Genomic DNA, 24,203 nt, shown 5'->3' on the forward strand with positions numbered 1-24,203 from the left:
CCAGCAGTGTATGCCATGTTTGTCCTTTACCTTCGCTTGTCCTCAGCCCACAGTTCATGCCCTTTGGAGTCACGGCATCATCCCTATGTTCAGGTACAATCCCATGTGATATGAACTGTTACATGGACTGACAGATTTGGAAACTGAGGTTGAGAGGTCACACAGACTGCCAAAAGAAATACAAAGAATAACTGGTTGAAATAGCCCCTCTGGCTCTAAATCCTTGTCCTGTAATCATCATGTAAGAAAGTAGGGGCTACCCACCACCTGGTGATGTAACCTGTTGCTAAGGATCTTGGCCATTCAAGGGAGTCAGCAAGGAAGGGGTCCAATGAAGGAAGGCCTCTCCTAGAGGACAAGATTGAGCTTCAGGAATTGTGGGCCATTGACTACAGGTAAAGCGAGTGAAGTCGCTCAGTCGTGTCCAACTCTTTGCAACCCCATGGACTGTAGCCTTCCAGGCTCCTCTGTCCATGGGATTTTCCAGGCAATATACTGGAATGGATTGCCATTTCCTTCTCCAGGGGATCTTCCCAACCCAGGGATTGAACCTGGGTCTCTCGCACTGTAGACAGACACTTTACCATCTGAGCCACCAGGGAAGACTACAGGAGTTACCACCAAATCAACCTACCAAGATGCCTGAGGCTAGAGAGATGCTCCAACTAATAGCAGGGGACCAGCTTGGGACTTGTTTGGGGCTCTTTCGCATATTGCCCTGAGCTCAAGTGTAGAGAGCCAGGACCAGATAGGACTGGGAAGAGGCCCTCACTGCTGTTCAGTGACTGTGAAAAAGGCAAGCTCCTTGGTGAGCTAGAGTCAGCCATGAGGGCTGATTTCAGCCTGAAGTTCAGGAGTTCCTGGGGGAACTGAGGCCCATGTGGCCAAGAAAAGCAAGACGCGTGCACTGTCTCTCCGATACTAGAAGGATACGCAAAGGCCCCATGTGATCCTGGAGAGGCCGAGCACGGAGGAGAGTTTATAGGGAATTACAGTAAGGAGGCGACGATCTAGGCCTGGCTGCCTGCTAGAGACACCAGCCTGTTTCAAGCCATCTTCTGACTTCCTCTGGCCATGGGTTTGGAAGTGGCTGAGTGCAGAGAAGCCCTTGGCCGGCAGTCTGCGGGATTCCCGGTGTGCCTCCGGGCTTCGTCCTGAGCTGTGGGTGCAGCTTCTCCCATCAGCTCAAGTCCGAGGCCCCAGGCAGCGGCCAGGCTGCACACTTTAGCACTCAGAGAGGCTGCTAATGCTGCACTGGAGTCCAGAACCATTCACCTCCTTGTCCAGCCCAGAAAGGAGTTATTCTGTAGGCCCTGCGGGAGAATGGACCAGGCACAGAGACAGTCCTGGGAGGAAGTCCAGCCCCTGACCCCTGCGGGAGCTCCCCACCCACTTCCCTCCACCCCTTCTCCTTCCTGCTCTCCAGGTGATCGTGGGCCCAGGACAAAAGAAGTCTCCCTTGCTTCTCTGGCCAGAGGAACGGAGCCAAGAGATTGCAATAAAGCCCTTGGGTTCTTGGACAAGAAGGCAAAACAAAACACAAAATAAAAAGCTCAGTGAGATCACTGTCCTGCCCAGAGGCAAGTCATTGCTCAAGTCAAGTCAGCCAACCTGGCCTCTCTCCCTGCTGAGTCCCAGAGAGAGGCTGCCTGGCTAGGTGATCTGATGAGAGTGGGCGGGGGAGCTGAGCCCCTGCCCTGGAGCTCCTGGCCCAGGGGAGGGATGCTGTCTTCCTCTCAGAAAACCATGGGAGGGAACAGAGTGCAGGACCATTTTCCACCAAGGATAAATCAGGCTGTTACAAAGGGGCCTGCGGCCATGTAAGGCAGAGATGAATCTAAACCACAAAGCATTTAAACTCAGACAAATTGCTGAGCCCCTTCCCATGGCCCGGTCAGCGGCTCTCCGGTCTTCTGACTGCCCAGGTCATCATCGCCTTTCAAACACGTACCCAAGGGCCACTGTGGGCCTGTCCTCCCCAAGCTGAGGGTACAGACAAGGAGCTTGCCGAGTAGGGTGGGTGCTGCACTATTCCCATGGAGCGACAAGCTATGTAGGAGGCTTCTGCTTGAGGAGAGGTATTGGGGCTGCCTCCCAACACCTAAAAGGAAGTGATACTCCCACTGGAGAGAAACTGGAAGGAAGTGATGCTCACACTGAGGAGGCAGAAAAACGATCTGGGTAGATGACCGGAGCAAGGCCCCGCTACAGCTCCCGCCCCAGAGGGACCCAGGGTCAGTGCCGGGCAGACATGCAACTGTCAGCATAACCCACGGAAGAGCACAAAGCACTTTAGCTCACTGAGTTATTGCATTTACCTTTATTCTGTGACATAGTTCAGAAAATAAAGTTCAGATAAGTGAAATAGCTAACCGCAGGACACACAGCAAGAAGCTCTGATTCCACATTCCAAGCCTCAACTAGTTTTTTAGGTAGCCTCTGCCCCCAACTCCCAGAGACAGAACCCTGTCTAGAACTTGTCTAGAACTTGTTTTTTTCAAGTTGGTTCACATATGGAGACCTAGCTTACACCAACCAAACACACAGGAGGTGGATGGGCAAACAGACACCCAATATGCTCGTTTACAGGCAGCATACGTTTGTCATTAAGGCTAGTGCTGAGAATTTGCTGAAGCCACCCATTCCCCCATGGGGATGCTGAGAAAAGCAGAGCCCAAGCAAACGGAGCCAGCCCATTCTGAAGGACTCATCGGTCCATCAGATCAAGTGAAGGAGAAGCAGGATGTTCTGGAAGCTTGAAGAAAGGTGACTCTGGAGCAACCTGGATTGGAATCTCAGCTCTACCAGCCTCTGACTGTGTGTCCCTGGCAGGTTACTTAATCCTCAGCTTCTTCATCTGCTAGATGGAGACAATCACAGAACAACGCAGAATTGCTGAAGCGGATTAGACTTGGGAGGTATGTGACACCTTGTCCAGCGTGTGGGGGAACTTAAGAAATGGTAACCGCTTTGTCATTAGGGTAGTGGTGTAGGTTTTACAAGCTTCAAGTTCAGAGGCCTTGTCTATGTAACCATGGTGTAACTGGAGCATACTAATGACAAGATCTTTTCTTTCCTTAATTAATTTATTTATTTTAATTGGAGGCTAATTACTTTACAATATTGTAGTGGTTTTTGCCATACATTGACATGAATCAGCCATAGGTGTACATGTGTTCCCATCCTGAACCCTCCCACCTCCCTCCCATCCCATCCCTCTGGGTCATCCCAGTGCCCCAGCCCTGCGCACCCTGTCTCATGCATCGAACCTGGACTGGCGATCTGTTTCACATATGGTAAAATGCATGTTTCAGTGCTATTCTCTCAAATCATCCCACACTCGCCCACTCCCACAGAGTCCAAAAGACTGTTCTATACATCTGTGTCTCTTTTGCTGTCTTGTATACAGGGTCATCGTTACCATCTTTCTAAATTCCACATATATGTGTTAATATGCTGTATTGGTGTTTTTCTTTCTGACTTACTTCACTCTGTATAATAGGCTCCAGTTTCATCCACCTCTTTAGAACTGATTCAAATGCATTCTTTTTAATAGCTGAGTAATATTCCATTGTGTATATGTACCACAGCTTTCTTATCCATTCATCTGCCGATGGACATCTAGGTTGCTTCTATGTCCTAGCTATTGTAAACAGTGATTCGATGAACATTGGGGTATACGTGTCTCTTTCAATTCTGGTTTCCTTGGTGTGTACACCCAGCTATGGGATTGCTGGGTCGTATGGGAGTTCTAGTTTCAGTTTTTTAAGGAATCTCCACACTGTTCTCCATAGTGGCTGTCAACTAGTCTGCATTCCCACCAACAGTGTAAGAGTGTTCCCTTTTCTCTGCACTCTCTCCAGCATTTGTTGTTTGTAGACTCTTTGATAGCAGCCATTCTGACCGGCGTGAGATGATACCTCACTGTGGTTTTGATTTGCATTTCTCTGATAATGAGTGATGTTGAGCATCTTTTCATGTGTTTGTTAGCCATTTGTATGTCTTCTTTGGAGAAATGTCTGTTTAGTCTTTGGCTCATTTTTTGATTGGGTCACTTATTTTTTCTGGAATTGAGCTTCATGAGCTGCTTGTATATTTTTGAGATTGGTTCTTTGTCAGTTGCTTCATTTGCTATTATCTTCTCCCATTCTGAAGGCTGTCTTTTCACCTTGCTTATAGTTTCCTTCGTTGTGCAAAAGCTTTTAATTTTAATTAGGTCCCATTTGTTTATTTTTGCTTTTATTTCCATTACTCTGGGAGGTGGGTCATAGAGGATCCTGCTGTGATGTATGCCGGAGAGTGTTTTGCCTATGTTTTTCTCTAGAAGTTTTATAGTTCCCGGTCTTATATTTAGATCTTTAATCCATTTTGAGTTTATTTTTGTGTATGGTGAGAAAGTGTTCCAGTTTCAGTCTTTTACAAGTGGTTGACCAGTTTTCCCAACACCACTTGTTTAAGAGATTGTCTTTTCTCCATCGTATATTCTTGCCTCCTTGGTCAAAAATAAGGTGTCCATAGGCACGTGGACTTATCTCTGGAGATCTTATAACTGAATTGCTGTTAGAGCCCATGGGTGGAAAAGTTAACTTCACAAAGAGGAAGACAGGGGAGGTTCCCTGTGAGCACTTGGACCAGGTCTACTCACACCCGTCCCCTCATGTGTCTCCCCCACCACTGTCTTAGATCCCACTTGTCCCCCTTCGGAGCATCCACTTGGCACACAGTGTGATATGAGGAGAGGGGGTGGGAAGGATGCCCTGCAGGGCGGTCTGCTCCCTGAGCCCTCCCACATCACCAGGGCGTTTCTAGCCTGGAGACCTGAGGGCTCTCCAGGAGTCTGGGGATTCGGGGTCGGGTGGGTGGAGAAGAAGCTGAGGCCTTTCTGAAGAGCCTTTCTTCTCCCTGACAGACCCCCTCCCTGCCTCTACCCCCACCCCACACTCTCTGTACACAAACTCCTGAAGGAGGCAGGCAGTCTCAGAATAGGTCTTCTCAGGGACACCACCTCAGGCATAGCCTCCAAGAAAGCACACTCATATCTGCTGCCCGTCTGCTGCGATTGGAGCCAGTGGGCTTCCCAGGTGGTGCCAGTGGTAAAGAACCTGCCTGCCGATGCAGGAGACATAAGAGACACAGGTTTGATCCCTGGGCCAGGATGAGCCCCTGAAGGAGGGCATGGCAACGCACTCCAGTATTCTTGCCTAGAGAATCCACGGACAGAGGAACCTGGTGGGCTACAGTCCACAGGGTGGCAAAGAGTCAGACAGGCCTGAAGCGGCCTAGCAGCAGCCGCAAGCGTGTGAGCTGCGTACGACAGCGGCAGCGCCCGCGCTTGGGCGCTTGGGCTCCACACGTCCGACGAGCCCTGCTGCTGGCACAGGCGTACGGGAGGGGCTTGGTGGCTGCTCTTCACAGTTCAGCAACTGTTATTAATGGTCCCTAAACCACAAGACTCAAAAGAGGTTTTGTGACAAGTACTAAATGTATAATGACTTATATCTTGAGCATTTAATTAAAATTCTACCAGATTGTAGACTGCAGTCAACCATCTCCACTCCCTAATGCTGTGAGGTTTACCGCCTCCACAGCTTCAGTGCTCTGGCGTTGGGTAAGGAGCAGTCTATACTGTGGCCTAGGTTCTAAACAAGGATTTGCCCTACACCAGCCTCGACATGGAGGCAACTGTCTTCCAACCCAAAGTCGATGCAACCAAAGCAACTGGAATTTAAACTTAGTGTTAAAGTGAATGGCTTTATTCAGATATTAGAGTTTCACATCCTTAATCAAAAGCTTTCATTACACTGCAGCAGCCCTTCACTGATTCTGGGAATGAAGAAAGGCAGCAAAGAAGTGAGGTTAGAGGCACAGACTGCAGAGCCAGATGGCCTAGGTCCAATCCTGGGGAGAAGACCTAACCTCTCTGCCTCAGTTTCATCATCTGTAAAATGGAGAACAGATTTTTTTTAAATTTTAAATCTTTATTGAAGTATAATTGGCATATAACATTTTAATTTTAAGCATACAATATAATGATTTGGCGTTTGCATATACTGTGAAATGATCACATCTACCACCATACACAGTTAGAAAAATTTGTTTTTCTTGGGATAAGAACGCTTAAGATCTACTCTATTAGAAACTTCAAATAGGCAATACAGTATTATTAACTGTAATCACCATGCTGTACATTAGTTAATCCCCATAACTTACTAATTTGATAACCTTTTGACCCCCTTCACCAATTTTGCTCACCCAAAGCCTTCCAATGACAACCACCAGCCAGTTCTCTGCATCTATGAGCTTGGAGTTTTGTTTGTGCCTTTTTTTATTTTTTTAGATTGTGGGTGTAATATCATGCAGTAACAAATATTTTATTCCCGTTTTACAGATAAAGAGATTGGGGCTTAAACGGTAAGGGACCATATCCCTCACTCTAAAGTCATATGGAGAACAGGACTCAGCTCTCTCCCAAGATAAGCTCAGTTTCTACTGGTCCCAGACAAGCCAGAAGGCCAAGGAGGGCAGTGTGGCTGACACACAGCCCAGCTTGGCTGCCCGGTGAGAGATGCCAAGCCTAGTGCTCCAGAGAGCAGGTGGGTGGCCAGCCCTTCCCCACCCAGGTCCCGACCACTGAGAAGGGCTCAGCCTTGAGAAGAGCTGTCAGAAACCTGAATTCTTTGGCCTGGAACAGAATAGAAGCACAATAAACGACAGACATGGCCCTAACAGAAGCTGAAGATATTAAGAAGAGGTGGCAAGAATACACAGAAGAACTATGCAAAAAGATCCTCATGACCCAGATAACCATGATGGTGTGAACACTCACCTAGAGCCCATGGGTGGAAAAGCCCATAGGGAAACAGTGGAAACAGTGAGAGAATTCTTGGGCTCCAAAATCACTGCGGATGGTGACTGCAGCCATGAAGTTAAAAGAGGCTTGCTCCCTGGAAGAAAAGCTATGACCAACCTAGACAGCATATTCAAAAGCAGAGACATTACTTTGCCAACAAAGGTCTGTCTAGTCAAAACTATGGTTTTCCCAGTAGTCATGTATGGATGTGAGAGTTGGACTATAAAGCAAGATGAACGCTGATGAATTGATGCTTTTGAACTGTGGTGCTGGAGAAGACACTTGAGGGTCCCTTGGACTGCAAGGAGATCCAACCAGTCAATCCTAAAGGAAATCAGTCCTAAATATTCATTGGAAGGACTGATGCTGAAGCTGAAGCTCCAATACTTTAGCCACATGATGTGAAGAAATGACTAATTTGAAAAGACCCTGATGCTGGGAAAGATTGAAGGTAAGAGAAGGGGATGAGAGAGGATGAGATGGTTGGATGGCATCACCGACTTGATGGACATGAGTTTGAGCAAGCTCTGGGAGTTGGCCCTGGACAGGGAGGCCTGGCGTGCTGCAGTCCATGTAATCGCAGAGTCAGACATGAGAGAGAGACTGAACTGAACTGACTGAGAGCCTACCTCCGCTCTGAGAATCCCTGTGAGTCTGAGTTTTCCCTGTTTCACTCTAACTCGGGTTTTTTTGCTTTGCTTTGTTTGCTCCAGAGCTGACAATAAGGGAGAGAAGCGGATACCAATTTCTGAGCTAGGAATATGGAAGGGGAATCGGGCTGGACTCCGCTGCATATCAACGTTAATTCTGTGAACCAATTTTAGCAGGTCTGCCCTAACGGGGACCTTGAGGATTATCATGGTTGAAAATATTTGATTGCCCCATCTTCTATCTCTGTCTGTCTCTGCCTGTTTCCTGTGTCTGTCTTTGTCTCTTTCCATAGATACAAATATACATATATAATACATGCTTACATACACCTGTGTTTGTGTGTGTGTATATATATATATATATAAAATATATGCACATACATGTGTATTTCTCTGTCTCCGTCTCTAAACACTGATCTAACTTGAAGGATCACAGATGTGGATGGGACAAGAGTTTTCTCAGACATTCACTACCAGGTTGGTTCTTGAACTACTGGACGTGGGTCAGATTTTCAAACAAAGTCCCACTTCTCACCGCTAGGAGTCAGTCCACACTCAGCCTGAATCTGACGGTTTCATATTCCCTCCTTAGGCCAAACTCACATCCTTTGTACTGCAGTTTGAATACTCACTTTAGTGTGCGAGGGAAATAGTGATAAGACAGAAACTGGCCTTGCCTGATGGGTGGTGAAGTTTGGCGCTCTACGGGACTAAGGCACACCAAGAGAAGGGAGGAAAGAGGCAGAGCAGCTCAGGGAGTGTGGCAGGCTGCTGTCACGGCCCTGTATGAATACCAGCCCAGTGCTGGGCATATTTATTGACGCGCACAAACGTGGGAAAGCACTGTTTGTTTCCCAGAAACAGGTGCCAGTTCTCGCTGTTTCACCAGATTCCCCAAGTCGCGTCTTCCTGAAACAGGGAAAACTTTGTCTTCTCCCTGGCATCCACCTGTGATGTGAAGAGAGATCTTTGGAAAACAGACCTAAACACCTCTTTTCCCTCTGGAAGACTGCAGGGATTTCCCCTTGTCCTCAGGGTAAGCTTTTCCCCGAAGGCCTGACTGCCCAGCTAACTGCTCCAGCCCCAGTCCTGCTTCCCAGGGCTCCCTGAACCTCTCCCAAATCCCGTATGTCCAGTCTTCTGAATGCAGCAGACTGCCTCATACTTCTCTCCTTGACATGTGGTTCCCCCAGCCCGGAAAGGTTTTCCATCCCTTATTCTCCTGGCAGAGTCCTACCTGGTCTCCAAATCCAGCTCACACTGTCCCCAGGGACATAGTTGCGCATTCCTCTGAGGGTTTAGGACTCTGCCCTCGTACCTCACTGTTGTATTTCTATTCATATCTGTCTCTTCCTCCCATATGACCTCTCCAAGGTCAAAAACTCTCTTACTCATTTCTGCCTCCTCAACATCTGGGCCAGTGCCTGCAGCAGAGTAGATGTGTACTGGAGAGCTAGTGAGTGGATGGATGGGATGTTTACAGCGGCTAAGGGCTCGGGGCCTGCTTTTGGTGGAAGGTTGGATTGAAACACCAGCTCCACCACCTGCTAGTCACAGGATTTTTCCAGTTGCTTAGCCTCTCTGCCAATCTCCTAATCTGTAAGGTTGCTGTTTTTGTTATTTAGTCATTAGGTCGTGTCTGACTCTTTTGAGACTCCATTCACCGTAGCCCACCAGACTCCTCTTTTCCAGGCAACAACATGGGAGTGGGTTGCCATTTCCTTCTTCAGGGGATCCTGCAGGACCAAGGACCAAACCCACATCTCCTGGATTGGCAGGAGGATTCTTTACCACTGAGCCACCTGAGAATTCCACTTATGTGAAAATTTAATGATGTGCATGCAAGCGATTTCCTGGCATCAGTTCAGTTGCTCAGTCATGTCTGACTCTTTGCTACCCCATGGACTACAGCACTCCAGGCTTCCCTGTCCATTACCAACTCTTGAAGTTTACTCAAACCCATGTCCATCGAGTCAGTGATGCCATCCAACCATCTCATCCTCTGTCGTCTCCTTCTCCTCTTGCCTTCAATCTTTCCCAGTATCAGGGTCTTTTCCAATGAGTCACTTCTTCGCATCAGGTGGCCAAAGTATTAGAGCTTCAGCTTCAGCATCAGTCATTCCAATGAATATTCAGGACTGATTTCTTTGGAATTGACTGGTTGGATCTCCTTGCAGTCCAAGGGACTCGCAAGAGTTCTCCAACATCATAGTTCAAAAGCATCAGTGCTTCGGTGCTCATCTTTCCTTATGGTCCAGCTCTCTCATTCATACATGACCACTGGAAAACCATAGCCTTGACTAGACGGCCTTTGTTGACAAAGTAATGTCACTGCTTTTTAATATGCTATCTAGGTTGGTCATAGCTTTTCTTCCAAGAAGCAAGTGTCTTTTAGTTTCATGGCTGCAGTCACATCTGCAGTGATTTTGGAGCCCAAGGAAATAAAGTCTGTCACTGTTTCCATTGTTTCCCTGTCTTTGCCATGAAGTGAAGGGACTGGATGCAATGATCTTAGTTTTCTGAATGTTGAATTTTAAACCAAATTTTAGGCTCTTCAACTCCTCTTTGCTTTCTGTGAAGGGTGGCGTCATCTGCATATCTGAGATTATTGATATTTCTCCCGGCAATCTTGATTCCAGCTTGTGCTTTGTCCAGCCCAGGATTTCTCATGATGTACTCTGCACATAACTTAAATGAGCAGGGTGACAATATACAGCCTTGATGTACTCTTTTCCAAATTTGGAACCAGTCTGTTGTTCCATGTCCTGGTCTAACTGTTGCTTCTTGACCCTTATACAGATTTCTCAGAAGGCAGGTGGGATGGTCTGGTATTTCTGGCAGCGGCACATACTATTTTTCTCAAAACCCACATTTTGTCTGTCAGCAAATCCTGCAGGATCCTCCTTTAAAATATCCAGCCACTTTTTACCTTTTGACTGCTAACAGCCCAATTCAAACTGCAGTCGTTTCTCACAGACATGTTCTGGTGGCCTCCTCTCTGGTCTCTCTGCCTCCTTCCTTGTCCCATATCTATTTTCAACACAGCTGCCAGATGCAGTCCTTTAAAAACATAAATCAAATTAGATCACCCTTCTGCCACAATCCGCCTTTGACTTCCCTTCCCCACTGCAGACAACAAGGTTGGTGCTACCTCTGATTCCATCTCCTCACTTGCCCCCTTGCTTTCCCAGCTTCAGCCACAATGGCCAAAGTGTTATAATTCAAACCTGCTGCATACCACCCTGCCCCAGTACCTTTGCACTTGCCATTTCCTTGGCCTGGAATTCTATTTCTCCAGAAAGCCTCATGCCTCCTTTGCTTACTTAAAGTCTTCATTTTCAAAAGTCACGTTCTCCAGGAGACTCTCACTGGCTATTCCATCTAAGCTTTCAACAATATTCACTGAACTCTCTGTCCCACTTCCCTCTTTATTATTGGCCCTTATCATTAACAGAAAGACATTTTTATTATTTTGTTCACCATCTGTTCCCCTCATAGAATATAAGCTCTAAGAAGGCGGAGGCCTGTTTTGCTCACTGCTGTGAACCATATCTAGAACCATATCTGGCACAAAGTACGTGCTCAGTAAGTACTTTGTTGAAATGAAAAGATGAAAACTTAGATTGCTATAAAATATGGGGACAGCAGTGTCTGGGCTGAGCTTGGGCCACTCCTTGCTGTCTCTAGGCAGTCAGAGCTGACTCAGGAAGCAGAACCCCAAACCATGCTTCTGTCCTCAGACTGGATTTTCCTCTTTTTCCAGCTCAACCCAGCTCTGCCCTGCCCAGTAAAGGGCTTGGCTGGGAACTCCAAGTTCCTCCTATTCGCTAGAGAGACAGGGGCATAGTACAGACTCCAGGAAGGAGCGGCATGTGAAGATACCCTAGGACTTGAAGGCAGGGGGACACTGCTGAAGCTGCCTTTTGTTCCATTTTCTTGGGGTTCCCACAGGTTACTTTCTCAGGAAAAAATCAGTGCTATCCTTCTCGGACTTGTTTTCCCAAAAAAGCAATGCCCTCAGTGTGGGTCCATGACATCACACTTCTGGGCCCGGCTCCAGGCCTACTATCAGACTCTCTGTGCAAGCCAGGAGATTCTTCTTTATACTTAAATGAGAGCCACCCATCAGATAGTGGCCTCCTTGGGGCGGGGATTGCAGCCTTCTCACAACCCAGCCACCTGGTCTCAAGTTTCACCCCCTCCCCTGCTCTATTTTCCTCCTTAGCACTTACCACAATGTAATCTAACAAAGAATGCACATAGTCCATTTACTTATCCTGTGTATTATCTGATCCTCCACCACCCCCTTGTACACACCAGGAAAGGATTTTTTATCTGTTTTATTCATTGCTGTATTCCCAATGCATAAACACGTGACACAGAGTAAGTGCGTTATAAGTACTCATCCTATGAGTAAATCCTTATCCAAAGCCCTCCACACTAAGAGCTCATTACTGAGGGAGGCGAGGGCAGAGAGATAGTAATCCTCTTACAGTGAGATTACCCTTGCCCTCCAGGGACTTCCAGAAGCCACTGGCAGAGCAATCCTGGAGCATTCCTCCCGAGTCACCTATGCGCCTTTCTCCGGCTGACCTAAGTGCTGGGCCACTCTGTACAGAGTAGGGGTACATTGTGATGGGGCTTAAAACAAGGAGTGCGTTGTCTCCCCTCCCAGGACTTCCTTCCTTTTGCCTTATAATCACCGTCCATTCTATAGGCCTCTTCTCACCCAGCAGGCCCCCTTTCCTTCTTGGAGCCCTAAGGAGCACCAGGGGGCAGTACCATCACCTGAGCACCAATGGCCAGGCTGGCTGCTGCACAGTCAGTGGACCCTTCACAGACATCCTCCTTTCTTCCACCCTAAGTAGACTGTGAGTTTGCTGACAGTATGCGCGTGCGTGCTAAGTTGCTTCTGTTGTATCTGACTATGTGTGACCCTATGGGCTGTAACCCACCAGACTCCTCTGTCCATGGGATTCTCCAGGTGAGAATACTGGAGTGGGTTGCCATGCCCTCCTCCAAGGAATCTTCCCAACCCAGGGATGGAACCCATGTCTCTTATGTCTCCTGTATCGACAAGTGGGTTCTTTACCACTAGTGGCATCAGCTGACAGAACAGACTCTGTCTAATTTACCTTCATCTGCCAGTACCTACATCACTTATATGCAGAGCACATCATGCGAAATGCTGGGAGGGATGAAACACAAGCTGGAATCAAGATTGCTGGGAGAAATGTCAATAACCTCAGATATGCAGATGACACCACCCTTATGGCAGAAAGTGAAGAAGAACAAAAAAGCCTCTTGATGAAAGTGAAAGAGGAGAGTGAAAAAGTTGGCTTAAAACTCAACATTCAGAAAACTAAGATCATGGCATCTAGTCCCATCACTTCATCGCAAATAGACGGAGAAACAATGGAAACAGTGACAGACTTTATTTCCTTGGGCTCCAAAATCACTGCGGATGTAACTGCAGCCATGAAACTAAAAGACACTTACTTCTTGGAAGAAAAGCTATGACCAACCTAGATAGCATATTAAAAAGCAGTGACATTACTTTGCCAACAAAGGTCCGTCTAGTCAAGGCTATGGTTTTTCCAATAGTCATGTATGGATGTGAGAGTTGGACTGTGAAGAAAGCTGAGCGCCGAAGAATTGATGCTTTTGAACTGTGGTGTTGGAGAAGACTCTTGAGAGTCCTGGGGACTGCAAGGAGATCCAGCTAGCCCATCCTAAAGGAGATCAGTCCTGGATGTTCATTGGAAGCACTGATGCTGAAGCTGAAACTCCAATACTTTGGCCACATGATGCAAAGAAGTGACTCATTGGAAAAGATCCTGATGCTGGGAAATATTGAAGGTGGGAGGAGAAGGGGACAACAGAGGGTGAGATGGCTGGATGGCATCACTGACTCGATGGACATGGGTTTGAGTAAACTCCAGGAGTTGGTGATGGACAGGGAGGCCTGGCGTGCTGCAGTCCATGGGTGACAAAGACTGAGGAACTGAACTGAACTGCCAGTAGCTACATTATAGTAGAGGCCCCCTGAGTCATGAGTCTGTGGCTTTATGAAAGAAAAACACATGGAATGCAGTTATATTCAGGGCTTGGTGTATGCGAGGGCACAGAAGGGGCTGAACAGAGGAGTTTTCCTTTACTGTGTACACAGATTAACTATGGACGGGGGACTACACAGCAACATGCCTTGATGTTGGAACTAAATTGTCTACCTATTTCCTCTTACTATTACCTCCAGGAATAATAGCTCACCTTAATATAATATTTACGGTGTGCTAAGTGCAGTTCGAAGCATTCCCCAAGGATTATCTCATTTAATTCTCATAATATTTAAAGATAGGGAACATTATTATACATGTGACATGCATTTCAGAATCAGGGCTATTTCAGGGATAAAGACTATGAAGTGTTGGTGGGAAGGCCAAACTTGTGTGCTGAGAGATCAATGAACAGATCAGAAAAAGGGATTTCTCAGTGTGTAAACACCACGTATACAAGGTAGCATAGCATTTTCACAGCAGAATCAGTTCCATCTCTATCATGCCTTCAGTCCTGATACGTCTCAGGAACGTCATTCAGAATTTCCCAGTTCTAGAGGTTTAACCTTCAAAATCCCAACCTAGGAATCAAGGGTCCAATGTTTGTGAACATTTGTTTGTATGCTGGCCATTTTTTACTTATTTAACTGGCTTTCTTCCCATTTGAATTGGGAGTGAAGTAAATATGAAATCACCCTTTCCTGTCCTTATTTCCCACCTGCTTCCCAAGAAGTCTTCCTAAGAAAGGATCCTGCCCTCTTTAACTTCCACCAGACAGAGGACCTATGAGGCAGGGCCATGTCAACCCACTCAGTGGGACCTCTCTGCCCCCCTTGCCCCGCCAATCCCATGACTAGGAACCTCTCTTGATCCTTTGTCACTGGTGGTGAGCCCTAGGCCCCACTCCCAAGCACCTCTCTCTGTCCTGAGAACATGCTCTCTGGGCTCCCAGCTGTGAGTGACACATAAGATGTTCCTGGGTGCTCTTGAGTAGTAGAAAGAAGACAGAAAGGCAAGGACTGGGGACAGGGTGTAAGAAAGCCAGAGAGCAGGAGAGGCTGGAGAAGGCAGCAAATCCATTCCCCTCCCTCTCAGCTTGGAAACTGGGCTTGTAAATAACATCTGAGTGGTCTCTGCTGCTGTGTTTGAATCATGACTTTCTACTCCCCAAATAGACCTTGACTATCTGCTCCAGGCATTCCATGGGCACCGGGGGTAGGACTGGACCCTGTCCTCCCCACTCAGGGCACTCTAGCGGCAGGATCCAGGACTCATGGGCTAGCGGCAGGGTTCTGCTGAAATATGGTCAGTGTAACCTTTGCAACACATCTGTGTCCCTGTTTTCAACAGTTCATAAGAGAGATGTTATGGGGAGGGAGGTGGGGGGTGGTTCATATTTGGGAATGCATGTACACCCGTGGTGGATTCATGTCAATGTATGGCAAAACCAATACAGTATTGTAAAGTAAAATAAAGTAAAAATAAAAATTTAATTTAAAAATAAATAAACAAATAAATAACTACACACACTCAAAAAAAGAGTGGCAAATGTTGCTGTGTTTTCCACTGGAAATAAACAGATTCAGATGTTCAGGGGGCACACGATTGGGCTTAAAAGAAATGTGTGTTTAAGCCCTATAGAAATTCATCCACTCACACCTCCTCCCCAACAAGTTTTGGGTCTCCCAAGAAGACTCTGTGAACGGGCAGTGAAAAGACCCAGTGCAACTGCTGCTGGAAATGGCTGAGAGGAGGCAGGGTGGAGGAGAGAACGGTCAGAGCCAGACAAACCTGCAGCTGGGTGTTCTGTCCCCACTATAGTGTGTCTCCACGCCACCCTCCATGCCTCCTGCCCTTTCACATTTTATGCTCCAATAATTTCTCTTCCTTCTGCATAGCAAAGGAGTGACTGAAGAATCTGCCATCTGCTGCCTCCCCCAATGCCCAGCTCCCTGTGCCAGGGTAACCCAAACAGTTTAGGAAACTGAGATAAGATTCTTGCTGCCATTAAACATGGACAGGTCAGAGCATGCTGCTCAGCTGCAGTGAAACTCCCTGGCTAGTCTGCAGGGAAACAGGGAGACCAGAGCAGCTGGGCCATTAAACATGGATGGAAACCAACCCATAGAAGAAAGAGGTGGCACTTCTCCTGTTGGCCAGAGGGAGGGACAAGGAAGATTTAGCAAAGGTCAGCAGGGCTCATACTGAGCAGCATTCAGTCTCAACTACTCATGCCCTTCACATTGTCAGTTGGACAGAAAAAGCATGGCCTCTAAAGTCAGGCTGACGTGGAAAATTCTGAAAGAGATGGGAATACCAGACCACCTGACCTGCCTCTTGAGAAACCTATATGCAGGTCAGGAAGCAACAGTCAGAACTGGATATGGAACAACACACTGGTTCCAAATAGGAAAAGGAGTACGTCAAGGCTGTATATTGTCACCCTGCTTATTTAACTTATATGCAGAGTACATCATGAGAAACGCAAGGCTGGAAGAAGCACAAGATTGCTAGGAGAAATATCAATAACCTCAGATATGCAGATGACACCACCCTTATGGCAGAAAGTGAAGACGAACTAAAAAGTCTCTTGAGGAAAGTGAAAGTGGAGAGTGAAAAAGTTGGCTTAAAGCTCAACATTCAGAAAACGAAGATCATGGCATCTGGTCCCATCACTTCACGGGAAATAGATGGGGAAACAGTGGAAACAGTGTCAGACTTTATTTTTGAAGCTCCAAAATCACTGCAGATGGTGACTGCAGCCATGAAATTAAAAGACACTTACTCCTTGAAAGAAAAGTTATGACTAACCTAGATAACATATTCAAAAGCAGAGACATTACTTTGCCAACAAAGGTCTGTCTAGTCAAGGATATGGTTTTTCCTGTGGTCATGTATGGATGTGAGAGTTGGACTGTGAAGAAAGCTGAGCGCCGAAGAATTGATGCTTTTGAACTGTGGTGTTGGAGAAGACTTCTGAGAGTCCCTTGGACTGCAAGGAGATCCAACCAGTCCATTCTGAAGGAGATCAGCCCTGGGATTTCTTTGGAGGGAATGATGCTAAAGCTGAAACTCCAGTACTTTGGCCACCTCATGCGAAGAGTTGACTCATTGGAAAAGACTCTGATGCTGGGAGGGATTGGGGGCAGGAAGAGAAGGGGATGACAGAGAATGAGATGGCTGGATGGCATCCCTGACTCGAGTGAACTCCAGGAGTTGGTGATGGACAGGGAGGCCTGGCGTGCTGCGATTCATGGGGTCACAAAGAGTCGGACACGACTGAGTGACTGAACTGAACTGAACTGAACTGATGGCTTTAAGTACCCTGAATCTTAGTCTGCTCAATTATGTGCATGCATGCTAAGTCACTGTTCAAGTATAAAATGGGCTTAATACTTAATTCCAAAGATTGTTATAAGGATGAAATGAAGTAGCATTTATGATATCTAGCACAGAGTTTGGCCAAAAGAGGTCAGCACTCAAGGTTAATCTTCCTTCCCCTTCCTCCTGGAGGGGGATGAGTTTCTTCCCAGGGACACCCGCTTTGGCCTGGTGGGATCTTTTCCCTGACTCCTGTGACTTCCAGAAACCCTGATAGCATTACAGTGTGCTTGAGATGCTTGGATGGCATCACCGACTCAATGGACACGAGTTTGGCTAGGCTCTGGGAGTTGCTATACAGGGAGGCCTGGCGTACTGCCCCTCATGAGGTCACAAAGAGTCGGACATGATTGAGCGACTGAACTGAACTGAACTGAACTGTCTATCTTACCCCACTAGTCTGGAAGCATCTTGAAAATAGCTATCTTGGCACCACTGATTTTCTAGTACCCAGCTCGATGTCTAGCATATAAGAGTTGTTTGGAGAATGTTGAATTAAACTGAAAAAAAAAAATTTTAAGGATGTAAATTGGATCAATGAACTAAAGGCAAACTACAAAAGATGAAAGGAACTGAGGTCATTTTGCGAAGAGAAGGTCATCACAGCCTGCTGAAGCTCACAGGGGCCTTAGCAACAGTTGGTTCAGCACACTCACTCACTGTGTAATGGAAGGGACTGACACTCAGCAAATTGATGGCAGAGCCTGAAAGTTCACAGGGCTCTGAGTGCAGGCTCCATGCTGGATGAGCAGCCTCTGTCCCCCTTCTCTGTGAGCAGGGCAGGACACAGCCCTGCTCGGGTGACCAGAGGTTGTGTGACTGACTCTCAGCCACACAGTCTGCCCAGGGTGGACCTGGACCTAGGCAGCTCTTTGGACATTCAGGCCAGCACTGCCGCCCCCAGGGCACCTGACGTTTCTTATTTGTAGGCTGAAGGGCACTCAGCTTTGTGATCTGGGTTCTAGCCATATTGTCCCCTAGTTCCTGTACCCTGCGAGGTCAGGGGTTAAGTGAGAGGATTTGAGGAGGGGAAAGGAGTAGCCCTTTTCCCTTCACACTGTCTGCTCCCAAATAGCCCACTACCTGTTATTAAGTCCCCCTGTCCTTGTGGGACCCTGAGCTCTGCCCCCATGGAGCCACCTTGCAGCTTCTGCAGTGGAATAGCCCAGGGCCACGCTGGACGGGCCCCTCCTCACTCTGAGTGGCCTACTAGAGCGGAGGTCCCAGGGGGCCTCTCTGATAATATCTTTACAGGCTATTCCGTGGGACCATTATGGAGGTTAAATGACACAACATATGTGAAAGTTCTGGAGTATAGACGCCGTCATCATAGAAAATATGTCAGGTGAGGGACTGAAAAGAACCAGGTCAGGGATGCTCCGCCAGGCAGACTTCTTACACTGAAAAGATTCTCAGACCTTCTACCTCCTGGTGCCCAGAGCGACTGCTATGCCATCATCACCCAGAGGAAGGGACTGAACTTTTTGCTCTTGCTGAACCAGGAGTTCAGAAGCCAAAAGATATGTGTGTGTGTTTGTGTGTGTGTGTGCGTGAAGTGTCAGAATCAGGGAGAGAATTTTCTTTCATAATAGCAGAGAAACAGAATAGGAGACTTCTTAAAGTTCTTCCTCATAATAACAGTATTCATTGAGGCCTAAGTGTTATGTACCCCTCACCTCATCAGTCACAGACGATCCTATGTGATAGAAACTCCTGTAGTTCCCATTTTACAGATGAGGAGGTTGAGGCACAGAGAATATTAGGTTGCTTGTTCAAACTAAGGTTTGAGCCCAAGCAATCTGACACCACACCCCGAACCTAGACCCCTCATTACACAGTTTTGACTCTATTACAGAAGATCATTCTGGGGGTGCTTGCTGAATGAAGAGCAGCTCTTGTTACAATGACCAACTGCAAGGAAATTTCTCTGGACCTTTGGAGAGAGATTCAAAACCTGTCTCCATTCCAGTTCTAGGTCTGCTTAATAAGCCAGGAACAAAGCTATCCTGTGCCTTCTAGAACCTTCTGCTCCTTGAGGCAGCAGGGAGTTTATTTGGCCAAGGATTCACACCCCAGGGGCTCATGTGCCTCAGCAACTAAGGGCAGCTCACAGATGGCATGCAGCTTTTGGACAGGAAGCTGCTGGGTATGCTTGCTCTCTGCCACATCTGTGAGAGATGAGATGGCCTGGGAGGGACACTCTTCAGAGCTGGAAACATGAAACTTTATCCTCTAAAAGGAGGGACTCCCCCCCCCCAACCCTACCGCAGGGCTTGGCTTTGCTCAGTTGCCTGGTGGCTCAGCTGGTAAAGAATCTGCCTGCAATGCGGGAGACTTGAGTTCAATCCCTAGATTGGGAAGATCCCCTGGAGAAGGGAATGGCTACCCACTCCCGTATTCCGGCCTGGAGAATTCCATGGATTGTATAGTCCATAGGGTCACAAAGAGTCAGACACAACCAAGTGACTTTCACTATCTGGCCTCCTCCTGGAGGCAGCTGCCTTTTTGAATGCCTAGTGGATCTCAAATTAGCTTGATCCATAAGTTCAAAATATACAAAACCCCTCTACAGACAAAAATGGACTTGTTTATGAAGCCTCATGTGTTAAAAATAAAGTTTTACCCCCAGGAAGCTGCCTGGCTCTTTGCCCTCTCCCAAGTACACACTTCAGTTCAGTATACTTGGTACTCTACACTGTGGGGTAACAGCGGGAATGAGCTTAAATTTTCATGATGCTGAGAAAGAGGTAGAAGCAGATCAGACAAGCACACAAAGAAAGAAAGTGTAGTCACTCAGTCGCATCTGACTCTGCGACCCCATGGAGTAGCCCACCAGACTCGTCTGTCCAAGGAACTCTCCAGAGAAAAACACTGGAGTGGATTGGCATTTCCTTCTCCAGGGGATCTTCCCTACACAAGGATCAAATCTGGCTAGGTCTCCCTCATCGCAGGCAGATTCTTTCCCATCTGAGCCATGCCTGAAGGGGAGCAGGTAAGACAAGCACACAAACCATGGAAAAAAGCTTAAAGATGTTTCCACACCCTTAAGTAACAGACACTCTTCTCCATGGTACAATCTGGGTAAGTCCTGAGGACACAGTAGCTGCCCAAGGAGGGGAGACTTGATGTTTGAGGAAGGTCTCTCCCTTTTGGAGATGGTGGTGACCTGGGCTCTATGTGAGTGGCAGGCAGAAGTAACAACGTGCTGCTTACACCGCTTACATCTTCACAACCACACCTCATTTGACCCTGATGACCACTCTGTAAACAGATTCCTCCACCCTCATTTCTCAGACGAGGAAACTGAGGCTTAGAGACGTTTCCGAGCGGCCAAGAACTCAAGTGGCTTCTGACTCAAGTTCTTTCTCTTATGTGGCAGTTTGCTTGGGGAAGTCTTGTAAAAGCTTACGGAGCAGGAAACCTTGTCTTCTACAAAGGCAGCTTCCTCCCAACTTTGGGCAAGGACCACTGCAGGCCTTGTAAAATCACAGTGGTAAAAAGTAAGGGGGTCATGCTGATGAGGGCTGGTAGCTGGACAGCAGCAGGAGCAGCCAGGGGTCCTCAGGCCAAGCTGGGGCCAGGCTGCCCACCCCGTGGGGCGGCTCCACGCCCCACAGAGATGGGGGGGACAGCCCCAGGCCTGAGCGTGGAGGCCCAGCCTGAGGGGTGCCTGAGGGGTGCCTGACTGAGTCTGGGATTTTGGAGGCCAGAAGCTGGCGTAAGATGAACCAGTGTCCTATTTTACTACCAAAGAGGGCGGTTCTTTGTTTCCAGGAACCAGCAGGAGAGGAAATGGGCTGCCTGGGTGAGGGTGTGGGGCAGAGGAGTGGGGGTGGATTACATCTCTTGCATGAGGAAGTAGAACCTGTTGCCAAGGGGCTTCCCTGTTGGAACACTTGCTCTCCTCCTGGGAAGAATGGAGAGGCAGGGATTGGAGGCTGGCAGAGCTTTCTCCCAGCCCTGGAAACCTAGAGGAAGACCAATCAGCAAATGTACCCTGAAGAAATGGGGCTGATCTTGAGCTTTGTGTGATGGGAGCAGCAGGAATCCCTGAGTCTGAGCAGGGCCCGGACTTGGCTCCCCTCCTCCCCTCTTTCCGCCCTCCTGTCCTCCACAAGCTCCCAGAGGACACAGACTGCTTCCCCAAATCTACTGTGCCACCACCTTCCGGTTCCATCACTACTAGATTAAAGGAAACCATGATGGCTGAAGCATAGCGTGTGTGTGTGTGAGTGTGCATGTCCGTGTGTGTGTGTGTGGCACGCGCGCATGTGTGTGTGTGGTGGGGGGGTGGGGGAGCGGGTGGTTAGGTATAGGAGCTGCGGCTCAAAAAGAATTCGCCAAGTGCAGAGTCGGTCCAGGGGGACAGTTTTCAAGGTTTTTTCACAAATTTTTTAGTCCTTTGACTTTCACAAAAACGGACACCAGCCAGAAAGGATTCTCCTCCATTTCAGTGACAAGGAGCTTGAGGCCCCAGGAAGGGTATAGCCAGCATGGAAACACCTATTCTGTGTTCTGCACTCACTGTCATTTCTTTGAGGCCCGGCTGGAATCAGGACGGAAGGAGAAAGTGGTGGAGGTGATGAGGTATCAGAGGGGGAAGGAAACTGAGGGACAGGGACCCAAAGGCAGCCCTGGAACACCTGGTGTTGCTGGCCAACTTTCCACGTGGGGCCTGGAGAGGACGTCTATTACTGCTACCACAATTACTGGTAATGACAGTTACTATTTATTGTTTACCTTGTGCCAGATACATAAATACTGTGGAAGGGATTAATGTACAAAATGCTTTAGAAACATGATCATCTTTAACCCTCAAAAGAATCAATAAGATAAATATTTTTGTTTCTATTTTTCAGACAAGGAGCTTGAAATTCAGAACCTTCCTGAGACCTCACGGGACTCCCAAGGCCATTCTTGTAACCACTTGCACTACTGCCCAGGTTGGATACAAATGCTACCCCATTGGTTTTATTCCTCTATACCTGGTGCCTGAGAAAGCAAGGCCAATGTTCTCCACACTGTTCATGTGCTTCTCAAGGCAAGAATACTGGTTGGCCATTCCCTTCTCCAGTGGACCACGTTTTGTCAGAACCCTCCACCATGACCAGTCCATCTTGGGTGGCCCTACATAGCATGGCTTATAGTTTCCCTGAGTTAGACAAGGCTGTGGTCCATGTGGTCAGATTGGTTAGTTTTCTGTGATTGTGGTTTTCTTTCTGTCTGCACACCAATGGAGAAGGATAAGAAGCTTATGGAAGCTTCCTGACGGGAGAGACTTACTGAGGGGAAAACTGACATTACTTTGCCAACGAAGGTCCGTCTAGTCAAAGCTTTGGTTTTTCCAGTAGTCACATATGGATGTGAGAGTTGGTCTATAAAGACATCTGAGTGCCGAAGAACTGATGCTTTTGAACTGTGGTGTTGGAGAAGGCTCTTGCTAGTCTCTTGGACAGCAAGGAGATCCAACCAGTCCATCCTAAAGGAGATCAGTCCTGAATATTCATTGGAAGGACTGTTCCTGAAGCTGAAACGCCAATACTTTGGCCACCTGACATGAAGAGCTGACTCATTGGAAAAGACCCTAATGCTGGGAAAGATTGAGGGCTGGAGGAGAAGGGGACGACAGAGGGTGAGATGGCATCACTGAATCGATGAACATGAGTTTGAGTAAGCTCCAGGAGTTGGTGATGGAGAGGGAAGCCTGGCGTGCTGTATTCCATGGGGTCGAAAAGAGTCGGACACAACTGAGCAACTGAACTGAACTGTTCTTCATTATCTTAAATTCCTAGGCTTAAAACATTTTTACTGCCCCACCATTGCCCCCACCCCACCAGCCTAGGCCTCAGCAGTAGGGTGATTTCTGCAGCCACGGCAAAGGGCAAAGTGGCCACATCCTGGGCAGATCCCGTGACAAGAAAGGTCACTGTCTCCATGCCTCTGACTCCCACTCTCTGACTGGGGCCAAAGCTTGGGGTGGTGTACAGTTTCACCCAGACAGTTCTCTACCAGGGGAACGAGAGAGGAAGTGAGTCTTTAGCGGAAGGAGAGTGCGTGGGTGCAAAGGGACAGTCTGGGAGGCCCTGGGGACTTTCCCCTATGCCTGAGCTCCTGCAGTACGGCAGCCAAGTGCCCCTGCACCCCAGCCTCTGGCTGGGTTTTCTGACTCTTCCATGTCCTGTTTCTGCCACACCCTCTATTGTGTAACCCCCCTCGCTTCCTTTTAGAATCCCTTTACCACCCATTGTTACCCTCACCCATTCCTCCCTCCCAACTTCAGTTGAGACAAGGCAGGCCTGGGGGAGGGGGGCACTCCAAGAGGTTCCACCCTGGCAAGCTGAACTCAGAAATGAGCAGTCCCCCACTCCTGGCACCCCACCCCCACCCCCACACTGGAGGCTCCATGAAGCCTGGTTGAAATGTGAGCCTTGAGCTTCTCTTGTGATTTCTCTTCCTTTTCTGTTTACTGACCTGGAGAAGGAAATGGCAACCCACTCCAGTATTCTTGCCTGGGAAATCCCATGGACAGAGGAGCCTGGTGAGCGGGTGAGTCCATAGGGTCACAAAGACTCAGACATGACTGAAGTGACTCAGCACCTGGCCCTAGGCATCTTGACTTCTTTTCTGCTTCTTCTCCTTCAGCTCCAGAGCTGACCTGTTTTTATTTGATTTGGCTAGGACGGTGGGGGGATTCGCTGGTGGCTCAGAGGCTAAAGAATCCGCCTGCAATTCAGGAGACCTGGGTTCGATCCCTGGGTTTGGAAGATGCCATGGAAGAGGACATGGCAACCCACTCCAGAATTCTTGCCTGGAGAATCCCATGGACAGGGGAGCCTGGTGGGCTGCAGTCCATGGGGTCGCACAGAGTCAGCGAGAGGAGGCCGCTGGGTTAAAGGGAAGCCAGTGCCTGACAGCAGTGCCTCCAGTGAGACTGTCGAGGTCTGAGAGTCTCTGGAAGCACAAGTACCAAGACTCTTTTCGATTGTTTAGCAAGAGAAACAATGGAGCGCTTCGATTGTCTTACCCAACAAAGTGGCTCATCTGTCTCCAAGGCGAAAATACACACCATGGCTGTAAGGTGAAATAGGCATGCTTGACAACTAGAGACAAAACAGACTGGCCAGAATACAAACACCCGCGCCCTCACAGGGACGGAAAGTAGTCACGCACGCGACCCCCGAGGTGAACCCACATTTACACACACACAGTAAAGAGGAAGTTCAGAATTGGCCACCCCGGCGCGAGAGTTAACCTTGCCGGCCCGCC

At 48.1% G+C, this 24,203-nt stretch overlaps 1 long non-coding RNA gene across 1 annotated transcript; it reads right to left on the bottom strand.

Moving 5' to 3' along the window:
• Positions 1-3,533: 3,533 nt before the first annotated feature.
• On the bottom strand, positions 3,534-24,203 carry LOC132657451 (uncharacterized). The gene is made up of 2 exons (XR_009595655.1): positions 23,962-24,203; positions 3,534-10,560 (listed from the first exon to the last, which is right to left on the bottom strand). It is a non-coding gene; the product is annotated as an uncharacterized LOC132657451 (long non-coding RNA).

The sequence above is a fragment of the Ovis aries genome, chromosome 12 (genome assembly GCF_016772045.2).
Source record: "Ovis aries strain OAR_USU_Benz2616 breed Rambouillet chromosome 12, ARS-UI_Ramb_v3.0, whole genome shotgun sequence".
In the NCBI taxonomy this organism is placed as follows: Eukaryota; Metazoa; Chordata; class Mammalia; order Artiodactyla; family Bovidae; genus Ovis; species Ovis aries.